Here is a 12,286-nt window from a genome sequence, read left to right on the forward strand (position 1 = left end):
AACAGTTGCAACATGTATAAAACCTTAGGCTAGAAGAATACTCTGAAAGGTCTTTCTTAACCAACTTGTTAAATGAGGTTTCTCAAGTTCTTCTCTATCATATCACGTTGGATTGTTTACCTGTTTCTCATCTGACCTCCATATTACACTGTAAGCTTTTCTGTCTTGTTCACATGTAATGAGTGAATGGATGAACCAAGAGAAGTCAGGTTGCAATGTGGCTGACAGAACTGACATCAATTTGGGGTTTGCAGCTTCCACCCTTTCAGCATCCAGAAACTTATCCTGTCTATCACTTTCACCTACTACATTTGTAAATTACTATATTGGGGTAAGGCCTCTGCACAGAATGTTAAGCCCATTCCTTAAGGGAAGCAATCTCTTTCTCTATTTTAATGAGAATTGGGATTCTCTGAAACTTCTGTGTTCAACCTTTCATGGATAAGAGATGATTCAGGACTGGGTAATGGGGGAATTATTAAGGAGATTGCTTATTTCTATAATTTCCTCTCTAGCCTTTTAGATGGATAATTAGCAACAGAATATTGGTTTTCTTAGGTTGTTGCCTAGTAGCATAAACTTGGCTAAAGCAGTCTTGCTGGCTTTCTAGAAAAGGGCTTCTTTTACTGGTGTTTATCATTCAGCTGCTGAAATTCACACTGGGTGAAACTTGGCATGACAGCTCTCAGCTCAGTTGCAACTTAGAAGAAAACAGATTCTGCTTTGCTTAAATTGTTTTCGATTGACTGGGTAAGAATAAATTAAAGGTTCTTGTAGGTAATAGCTTCTGAATTCAATTAAAAATATCATCAGGCAGCTGCTTCTTTTTTTTTCTGAAACTACAGAAATGATTTTGAGCTACTTAATTGATTTTCTTATGAAGTTTTATGACTGGCAGATTTAGCCTAATTCTTTCTCAACATTTTTCACTCACACCAATATAGGAATAGAAAATGGGAATCCGAAAAAAAAAATTCTAATTATCCTGCTATGGTAAGAATCTCAGAGTTATAAAATCTTAAAGGTCAGTCAATCCATCTCTTCATTTGTTCATTCATTCAAACATTGATTCATTGATCAAACATTTATCTTTTCATTTGGGCCAGGTTCACTGAACAAACGTATGATACTTATCACTCTCAGAAATTTTTGTTTACAAAAGACTCTAGTTTGCTAGTCTGTAAATTTCAAGCTGGCTGGGGTCACATGTGTTTTATTTACTGCTGTACAATAAGACCAAAAATAGTGGATTTTGATAACATTTGTGTAGATAGGAAAGAAGGAAGAGAGGGAGGTAGGTGGGAAGGAAAGGCTCTTTTTACTAGACCTAATGGAGTGTTTGTATCTTGCTCAAGTCACTGAGGTATGCCTGGACTTACTTGGCTCTTGGTTATATAGGCTCACAAAGTTAGTATTATATGCTAACAAGATCTGAGAGTCAAATTCAAAAGACTCAAATTTGCAGTGCAAACTCATATCTGGAATGCCTCTCACCTTTGCATCTGCTGCTATCCTCTACCTAGAACTCTTTCTCCAATTACCTATGTAATTCTCTCCCTCTTCATTGAGATCTCAACTTACATGTCACCTAAGTATATGCTTAGTAAATTTTTGTTAAATGAATGATGTCCCCAGATGTGTCCTCTTTCTTCATTATCTACCTCTAGACAATTTTTGGCGGGTTGTGTGGTCGGGAGGTGATCGAGTGCAGGAAGTATTATATGCTATTGTGGTATCATGATAAAGAATTATCTTATCAATACTACACACTTTTGTTATGTTGATGTGATTTTAGAGACATTATAGTCTATCAGTTACCAACTTGAGGCTCATGATGCCAAAAAGGTCCTTAGAGCTCTTTTTAATATTTCTATTTAAAAAAGGCTAATGAAACTCATAAGGATAACTATCCTTAATAAGGATGGGAGGGAAAACTAAAATAGATAATCCAGAGGTTGCAAAACTTCTCCAGATCACAGTGATTTGGTAATTTTTCATAGTATTCCTAGGCCAAAAGAAATTTCTAATAGTTCTGTTTATTAAATATATCCACACAACTTGAGAGTTTTTGTAGTATCTGAGAGAAATTGCTGTTTCCCTAGAAAATTGAAAATGTCTCTCAGTGCTCTTGTGAATTTGTTGCAATATTCTGGGGTGCCTTGGCACATAGTTTGGGAACCATGGAACTGACCAAAGGTTCTAAATTATGTGTTTGCCATATTACTAAGACCAAGTTAATATGATTCCAGCTTAGTTTGGCCATTGACAACATCAAAGAAATAACTAGTACAAGAGTACTGAACCAAATGCAACTCTCAGAGCACAAGTCCTATGGTTTTAGTGTTTGACTTAAATGTGTTGAATCCTGCCACAATGACGGCCAATATTAAGCAACCAAGAGTTCTGTGTTCTAAGGGACTGGATTCTTAGTTGTTCTTGTTTGTTAATAGTTTTTCAGTTCTTATGGCAATTTATGTGATTTCATAATACCCATAAAGTTTGCTGCTAGTAAATCATTTGCAATCTACATTGACAAAAGATAGTAATAATATGGGCAGAATAAACTGTTTATTGCTAAATAAATATGTACCTTTTTTGGTAAACAAAATCTTTTTTTTAAAGACTCCACTGACATGGGGATTGCAGGTAAAATACATTTTGAAAAGTTATATTGGTGCTGGTAAGTTTGTGAACAATTGCTCTAGTCCTTTGATTATATGGGATTCACCTTTGGCTGATTAGTGAAGCATTTACAAACACACTTTAGGGAGAGTGAAAGGGTAGAAGTTACCCCTGAAGAAGACTACTTGATTTTATTATGTGGTGATTTTGATGAGGAGTGCTGTCAGGGGGTGACATTTTTGTTTGGTTTGGTTTGGGTTGGGGTTTTTTGATGACATTTTTTTAAATCTTCATCCCAGACTTTGGATTCCAGATTCCTGTACAGATGGTTCCTGACTTACAATGGTTTGACTTACAATTTTTTAACTTTATGGTGGTATGAAAGCAATATACATTCAATAGAAACTGTATTTTGAATTTTGAATTTAGATCTTTTTCTGGCCTAATATTAGTGGTAAGATATTCTCATGATATTGGGTAACAGCAGTAAGCCATAGCTTCCAGTTAGCCATGCAATCAGGAAGGTAAAAAACTTATAAATTTATGTCCATTCTGTACCTATGCAACCATTCTGTTTTTCATTTTCAGTACAGTATTCAATAAATTATATGATATTTGATACTTTATTTTAATAAACATTGTGTTAGATGATTTCGCCCAACTGTATACTAATTTAAGTGTTTTGAGCATATTTAATGTAGGCTAGGCTAAGTTACAATGTTTGGTGGTCTAGGTTTATTAAATGCAGTTTCAACTTACGATATTTTCAGTTTATGCTGGGTTTATCGAGATGTAGCCCCACAGAAAGGTACACATAAAACAACTTCTGCAGTGGGTAATTGAACTTGAGAGTCTAAGGATAGTTTATATTTATTTAAAGATTTATTTATTTATTCATGAGAGATACAGAGAGAGAGACAGAGAGAGAGAGAGAGAGGCAGAGACAAGCAGAGGGAGAAGCAGGCTCTTTGCAGGAGCCCCATGTGGGACTCGATCCCGAACCCCAGAATCACGACCTGAGCCGAAGGCAGATACTCAACTGTTGAGCCACCCAGATGTCCCTAAGGATAGTTTAAAGCAATAATTAACTTCCTATAGCATGAGTTTGGGATTTTGCTTATTTTCATTCATAAGACTGGATTTTGAAAAAGATAGCTTATGCTTTCCTTCTCATTTTGATGCTGTAACAAAGATTATAGAAGAAGTTAATGAAATGGAGAATAAGAAAAAATACAGAAAAATCAATGAAATCAAAACTGCTTTTTTGAAAAATCAACAATATTTGCCAAACTTAGGCTAGATTGCCAAGGAAGAAAAGAGGATTTAACTTATTAAAATCAGGAAGGAAAGTGGGGACATGACTACAACCTTACAGAAATAAAAAAAAAAAAGAATTAAAAAGAAATAATATGAACAATTATATGCCAATAAATTAGGTAACTTGGATTAAATGAAAAAGTTCTTATAAAAACACAAACTACCAAAACTCACTCAATAAGAAATACAAAATCTAAATAGACCTATAATAAGAAAATAAATTTAATTAGTAATGAAAAAACTATGGACAAAGAAAAGTCCAGGCCTAGACAATTTTATTGGTGAATGCTACCAAACATTTAAAGAATGAATACCAAAAAAAAAAATAAAAATAAAAAAAATAAAAAATAAAAAAAAAAAAAAAAAATAAAGAATGAATACCAATTCTTCATAAACTCTTCCAAAAAATACTAGAGAAGAGACATTTTATATTTTTTATTTTTTTATTGGTGTTCAATTTACTAACATACAGAATAACCCCCAGTGCCCGTCACCCATTCACTCCCACCCCCCCACCCTCCTCCCCTTCTACCACCCCTAGTTCGTTTCCCAGAGTTAGCAGTCTTTACGTTCTCCCTTTCTGATATTTCCCACACATTTCTTCTCCCTTCCCTTATATTCCCTTTCACTATTATTTATATTCCCCAAATGAATGAGAACATATAATGTTTGTCGAGAAGAGAGCAATTCTTAATTCATTCTATAAGACCACTTTTATGCTGATACCAAACCCAAAGGTATCAAAAGAAAGGAAAACTATGGGCCAGTATCTCTTAAAATGTGGATGCATGTCCTCAACAAAATACTAGTAAACCAAATTCAATTAACATATGAAAAGAATTATACACATTGACCAAGTGGGATTAATGCAAATTTGGTCTTTACATCTGAAAGTCAATTAATGTAATATGTCATATTAATAAAATAAAGGACAAAATCCCAAATGATCATTTGAATAGATGCAACAAAACCTTTTGATAAAATCCAATACCCTTTCATGATAAACATACTTAAAAAAATTAGGAATAGAAGTGCGCTTTCCCAACCTGATAAAGGACACCAAGAAAAAGTGCACAGCTAATATTTATAAAAGACTGAAGTCTTTCCATTTAAAATCAGACAAAGATGTCTTCTCTCTCACTCTAGTCAACATTGTACTAACCAAGAAAGTGAAATGCTTCAGGATTGGAGTGGGGGGAGGGAGAGGAGAGTTCAGTTGGCTGGCAAATCTTTCCTCTTCCAGTTAGGGAATTGTGGCCAGCAGAAGACCAAATTACTGAAATGCAGGTGTCATACTCTCAGTACTGTTTATTCCCATGGTGCTTTGCCCCCTCCTTCCATTCTCTAGGTCTTACACTTCTCACTCCTGTTCTCTCTCCCTATTGGTAGTGACCCCCTCACTGATTGGTGAGGAGCAAAAGAGCTACTCAATATTATTGCTGTGGCACCATTTGGTGGTTAGTTGCATCTAATGTAGAGTCACTGACAATTATTAAACATAGATTTTTTGCCTCTTTTAAAAATTATATTCAATGCATAGCTTGAATATGAAATGAAATGACCAACTGTTGGCCCAACTTTGGAGAAACGGGTCTTCTATAAATTACACAATGTACCTAGCTCAAAGGCTCAGAGAGTGCATGAGTCATTGCTCCTTTTGATATGAATGTGATACTGTTAAGTGCCTTTTCACATCTCCTACGAAGTTCCCATATGATACCCTTTGAGGAAATCCCCCTCTACCAGGGTCCAAAGTGTGGTCTCACTGGATAATGACTGTTGGTATAGTGAAGTGATGCATTATTCTTGCCTTAACGACCTGATTCATTGCCTCCAGGTTCATTCTCTTCTTTAGGTCACACTGTTTACTTTTTTCTTCTACCTAGTGAAGGACTACTGCTTTCACAGCATACTTCATTTTGAGCATTGACGTCAATGACTTGCTGACTTCCAGGCAGTTGGTGGAGATCAGCTCACAGTTCTACCACTCGTCTGCATGAACAATCATAAACAGAAAGCCAAGCAGACCCCTTTCCGTACTTGTGCTATATTTATTCTTAGCACTCTACTGAGACTTGGCAACAGCAAATGGAACCAGGAGTTATTTTGTTTGGATTAGGTCAACAGTCATCCTCTGAGATTTTCATCTATCTTGTTTGTTACGGTGCATTGGTCTGTGTTCCAACATTGCATCCAAATCACAAATGTCTTGGATAAATCCATCTTGATAAATGACAAGGAGAGCTGAATCACTGATACTTATTTACTTTTCAAATTCGCATTTAAATCAATCATTATTAATAAAATGGCATTGATGTATGTCAACCAATGTTATTTCTTAGTTAAGAAAATAGGGTTGCAAACTCAAAGAATTCTAGTTTCCCTAATTTATCCAGAGATGTGTAAGTATGCCGCCACTTAAAAACACCATTCTTACTGCTCTTATAATTTCAATTATTCGGAGGAAGATGTTATTTCTTTTTTTGATATATTAAGTTTAGTACCTTTTTCTTTTTAAAGAAACAAAATATGGAAATGAGACATACTCTGTGGAATCCTCTTATTAAACTTCCTGTGTAAGTCTCTGGCCATAATTTGCATGTTGACTTTCATGTGTTTCTTCTCTTTATTTTTTTTTTAATTTTTTTATTTATTTATGATAGTCACAGAGAGAGAGAGAGGCAGAGACACAGGCAGAGGGAGAAGCAGGCCCCATGCACCGGGAGCCCGACATGGGATTCGATCCTGGGTCTCCAGGATCTCGCCCTGGGCCAAAGGCAGGCGCCAAACCGCTGCGCCACCCAGGGATCCCGTTTCTTCTCTTTATAAATACAGGTCTCCTATATTAGATATTCAAACTCTTTTATGGGTTCTGGTGCCTTTCCAATACACCTCTCACTCCACAATCACATTGTCCACCTCACCTTACTGCACAACACTTCACTTTTCTATCTCTGGTATCTACTTTGGTCTTCACAATAATCTTGTGAGGTAGGGCTGCCAGACATTGTGTGCATTTCTGTTTTACCTCCTATGTGAAAATTTCTGCTTCTTATAAATAGTGTAGTTATAAGAAAATTAATTATGCTTCAATAATTTTATAGTGCCCAGTGAAATACCAGGAGAAATGGTAAGGTGTTATAAAAACAGATTGAAGAATTTCTGACTTAAGAGTAAGAACCATCTTAGGTATATAGTGAAATAAACCTGGAACCAAGCTAATAAGAAAGAGAGTGGCATTGAGTAAGTGCCAAAAAATCCTGGAGCTACACATAAAATAATGCCATATGAGGTTTCTCAGCCTCTTCTATGTTTTTCATGCATGCCTCTCAGGCCACATATTGATCGTTAATTACACATCGTTTGCACTCACACTTCCATTGACCCAAACTAGTTATGACATCCCAAACTAACCACACTGCTGAAATATGTAGAGGAACATATAGAGTGTTTGGTGAATACTATGTGCTATGAATATGCAGAATGATTTTAATTCTTAGAGAGTCAGAGCTGAAAAAATATTTTAGGAAACATCTCATCTAGTCTTCTTCCATATAGAAACAGAGGTTAAAACATTGCATGACTTGACCAAAGTTGCATATCCAAGGAGTGACTAAAGGAAGAGTTGCCTTCACAATTAACAGTATTTATTGAGGTCTTGATATGTGCCAAGCAGTATGACAATACATTGTTGTGCCTTATCTCCCTAAGCCCCCACACTACCCCTATGAGGAAGACACTGTTATTATCTTCATTTTAAGGATGAAAAAATTAGGGGTCCTTGGGTAGCTCAGTTGGTTAAGTGACTGCCTTTAGCTCAGGTCGTGATCCCAGGGTCCCAGGATCAAGTCCCGTATCAGGCTCCCTGGGAGCCTGCTTCCCCCTGCCTCTGCCTCTCTCTCTCTCTCTCTCTCTCTCTCTCCCTCAAATAAATAAATAAAATCTTTGAAAAAAATAAAGATAAGATAATTAAAGCTTAGAAAAGACAGGTAAAACATTTAAGATCACATAGTTCTTAAATGGTAGAAGGGAGACTTAAACCCAGGATGCCTATGATCAAAATGCCAACATGCAATCTACCAGTAGATGGCTACTCTTTTTGTTCTGGTTACCAAATCCTCCATCTGAAAATACCAACAGACTACATGGCTTTGGGATTAAATATAAAAGTCCTCATCAAAAAATAATGTTACAGGGATGCCTGGGTGGCTTAGCAGTTGGGCGTCTGCCTTCAGCCCAGGGCATGATCCTGGAGTCCCGGGACTAAGTCCCACATCAGGATCCCTGCATGGAGCCTGCTTCTCTCTCTGCCTGTGTCTCTGACTCTCTCAATGTATCTCATGAATAAATAAATAAAATTTTTAAAAATTGATGCTACAGGTATCTTAAGACCAAAACTATTCCAATATCCTTACTTATCTAGAAGACAGGTTGAAGTTGCTTGTGAAAGCAGAAAGAAAGCAGTGATGATAAATATAAACAAATCAGACTGGATCCTCATGGTGGAACTTGCTCCTGGCTATGAACAGGGTTTTTCTTTTAAGGCATATGAATATTTTCTGTCATATGAGAAGTAGCCAATACAGAGCACCAGATAATGAACATTAACTTATACACGCAGGGTAGATAAATGGAGAAAACAAATAATGCTTAAGAAGCAAATACTAAATCAAGTATTATGGTAATTTCTTGTGGTTCTTGACAGCAGTGCTTGGAGGTTGAGTTATAATTGTTCACATCTGCTCATCAGGTCAGAGAGTAGGCATCAATGCCTAGAGTTTTTGTTTTGAGACATTGGATATTTTGTCATCAACACACAATTCTTCATTTATAATGAAAAAGACAAGATTAGATTACAGAATTGTTTCTAATCAAGATTAAATTATATGATGTGTTTTGTGCAGTACCTGGAATATAATAGGCACTCAATAAATAGAAATTGATGCTATTGTTCTTCTTCTAATTATTATTACACACCTTCACCAGAGAATCATACAGAACCAGTTTTCCCCCACTTTCAACTTTGTTGTTATTGCAAGATTCTTTATCCCAGTACAGAGTGACAATTTCACTCAGGAGAAATTGGATATGATTTAAAAACTACTCATCCTATTTATTTAACTGAAGTGACTGCTTGCCTGTTTGAATTCACCAAACTGCCAGGTTTAGATCCAGCTTGCAGTTAGAGGCCACCAATAGGAAGGCACAGGCCCACACAGTTCCTAAAACATATGGATACAGGCCAGGATAAACATGAGATAATTAACTGAGTATCAGTCCAAATAACTGTTTTGGAGGAAAAATAAGTTCCTGTTATCTAGTCTTGATGAAGTCTCCTGGGGAAGGAAACATGCTGTCCAGGAAAAACCAGTGTAGTTGTCATCAGAAGAACTGGTAGGAGTCCCAACTCTTGTTATTAATTTGTTAAGAACTTTACTTTTTTCAAAAGTGTCTGTTTTGTTATTGTTGTTGTTTCAATGTTAAACGGGGCATTATTTTGAGAGTGCTATAAGATGACGTATTAAAGGGCTTTGAAAATAATTTCATATTCATATAAAACTCCATCATAACATGATAAGCAAGGTCTAAACGCTTAATCATATAAAGTATGGAGTCATTTTATTTCATGATAAATGTAGGAAGCCCCAGGACCCAAATGTACCATCCATATCTGCCTCCGACCTGCTCAAGTTTGAAGTTTCCCAGTTAAAGGGCTGGTTTGGGCCAGGAAAATATCCAGGATGCAGGAATCCATTTTCCTATTTCTGCTTCCTTCAAGTTGAGATTGTCTGGTATTATCTTTTCTGTCTTCCCACTCAGATAAACTTTAGCTTTCTGTGATTGAGAAGGGGCTGCTCAGAGAATGGAAATCATGGCTGATTATAGTATATCCAAATTCATCATCTAGGGTGCCTTTCACTGTATTCCTATAAGAGGTTAAGTGAGTTACACATGGCCAGTGTGGAATGGAATAGAGAAAGGTTTATTTTCCTGATTGTGTAAGGGAAAGCACCACATTTACTGGAGGAAATAATTCGATATGCTGCATTCCATGTTATGCATGAACTGAGAGAAGGAATTGGCATTGCTGCTTTGGGGATGGTGTGCCTTGAGGAAGGGTATAGGGTGGAAAGAATACAGAAAGGAGAAAGCATGAAAAGAGAGTAGGAGGAAAGAGGCTTAGTAACTAGCAATATGCCCTTCTCTGGGTTCCCAGTAATCCCTGACTTTTCATTGTATGTACAAAATCCAAAAATATACCTGAAGTCATTGGAATTCTTGTGAGAATATGGGAAAAGTTTGAATTCTGAATCTGGATTTCTACTTGTCTGATATAAGAAGAGTGGAGATGAATAAACACAGGCATATAGACCCTGTTTGGACATCTGACTTATTTGTGAAACTTCCCAATACTCCTTAATAAATAATTACTCATGGCCAAGTCATTTAAAATGTGCACTGGAATCTCTAGAGAAGCTCAGTTTAACATCAGCTTTGAGTGTGGGTCTATATAATCCAAAGAAAGCTGAATTTATGTCTTCTGTTTGATGTAAATCTAGAATATGGTGAACTTTTGAGACTTACAACTGAAAATACTACTTTCTTTAAATCTTTTTAGATTGGGAACTAAGCCTGAATCCATGACTCCTCCACTGCACATCAAATAAGCAGGGCTCTGTAGATTAGCATCTTGGAACTCTTTGAATTCTTTGCATGAAATTGAAACTGCAGAGAATGCCATTTTATGCAAATGAATCCATCCCATGGCTATTGCATATAAATTTTATTCTTTGTTCTTAAACCATACAAGGAATATTATTTTCAGCTCTCATATATGTGTAGTGGACGTAGGGAGGGGGGATAAAGCTTTCTCTAATAGCGTATAAATATTTATTACCTAGGTTATTAAAACATTATACAAGAGCAGTGGTTACTACTTTGCCCCAATACCACCTGGAAGATATCACACGTTTTCTTCTCTCACAAGACAAGATACTTCCTTAGGAAATGGGGCAGGGAGGGGAAGAAAGATGGGCACATGTCCATTTGAAAGAAATGTGTGAGGAGCCAACCTAAAACCAAGCCAATCAGAATTGTTAGGGCTTTGTGTGCGGTAGAAATAGCTCCTCTTACTCATCTTGAGAATCTGTTAGGGGTTGAATTGTGCCTTCCAAAATTCATGTGTTCAAATCCTAACCTGCTATTACCTCAGAATGTGACCTTATTTGGAGATATAATTATTATAGAAGTAATCAAGTTAAAATGAACTGAACCTTAGTGTGAACCTTAATCCAGTATGACTGATATCTTTATGAAAAGGGAAAATCAGAAGACAGAGGGAAGACAATATGAAGGTATAAGGAAAAGGACAGGTGAACATGAAGACCACCATCCACCAGTCGGTGAGAAATGTCTGGAACAGATCCTTCCCTCTAAGCCCTCAGAAGGAACCAACTCTACCAACATCTTAATTTTGAACTTCTAGTCTTCAGAACTAGAGACAGTACACTTCTATTGGTTAAGCTACCTGTTCTGTGATAAGTGTTATGGCATCCATCCCATTTGTGGTATGTGTTATGGCAGCCCTAGCAAACTAATACTTTGACCTTCTATCATTGAAGAAAGCAAGAGGTACAAACCTAATCATACTTCAGCTATCATAACTCTGTGAGTAGGGAATTTCTAGAAGATAAATCATGAAATTTGTTCTAGATGGCTCATGTCTAATGGATAGGGTTCATTAGGGCTAGAGGTAAGAAAACCATTTATTCATTTATACTTTCAACCATGCCATTCATTTTTATTGCAAAAATAGTATAACTGTAATGTTACTTCACATCTGATATTTTCCCTATAAATTTTTATTTATTAAGAACTTATAAAAAGAGGGATCCCTGGGTGGCTCAGCAGTTCAGCACCTGCCTTTGGCCCAGGGCGTGATCCTGGAGTCCCGGGATCGAGTCCCACATCGGGCTCCTGGCATGGAGCCTGCTTCTCCCTCTGCCTGTGTCTCTGCCTCTCTCTCTCTCTCTATCATGAATAAATAAATAAAATCTTAAAAAAAAGAACTTATAAAAAGAAAATCATTCAGTAACCTACTACCTTAATAAGTCAATGTTCTGATTATTTTTTGTTTAATCTTAGTTCTGAGCTAGATGCATACCTAATATCATTAGATTTAATTATAGTAGAAAAGAGATTTTTGTAGTTTGTTTTTCCCCTTTAACAATAGTTTTCAACTTGGGTTTTTTTCCCCCATACTCCAGTCATAGACTGGGACTTTTGGCAATGTCTGGAGACATTTTTGGTTGCTACAGCTGGGGTGGTGGTGCCATAGGCATCTAGG

The 12,286-nt window shown here is 36.5% G+C and overlaps 1 long non-coding RNA gene across 2 annotated transcripts in view; it reads right to left on the reverse strand.

Moving 5' to 3' along the window:
- Positions 1-4,493: 4,493 nt before the first annotated feature.
- The window catches only part of LOC102153112, a 49,249-nt gene continuing 41,456 nt past the window's right edge, over positions 4,494-12,286 (reverse strand). The window contains exon 6 of one of the 2 annotated variants that reach the window (XR_005369404.1): positions 4,494-6,162. This is a non-coding gene — a long non-coding RNA (uncharacterized LOC102153112). Of the gene's footprint in view, positions 6,163-9,106; positions 9,162-12,286 lie in introns of those variants that run through there. The other variant, XR_005369405.1, reaches the window with a different exon arrangement.

Source organism: Canis lupus, chromosome 14, assembly GCF_011100685.1.
Source record: "Canis lupus familiaris isolate Mischka breed German Shepherd chromosome 14, alternate assembly UU_Cfam_GSD_1.0, whole genome shotgun sequence".
Classification (NCBI taxonomy): domain Eukaryota; kingdom Metazoa; phylum Chordata; class Mammalia; order Carnivora; family Canidae; genus Canis; species Canis lupus.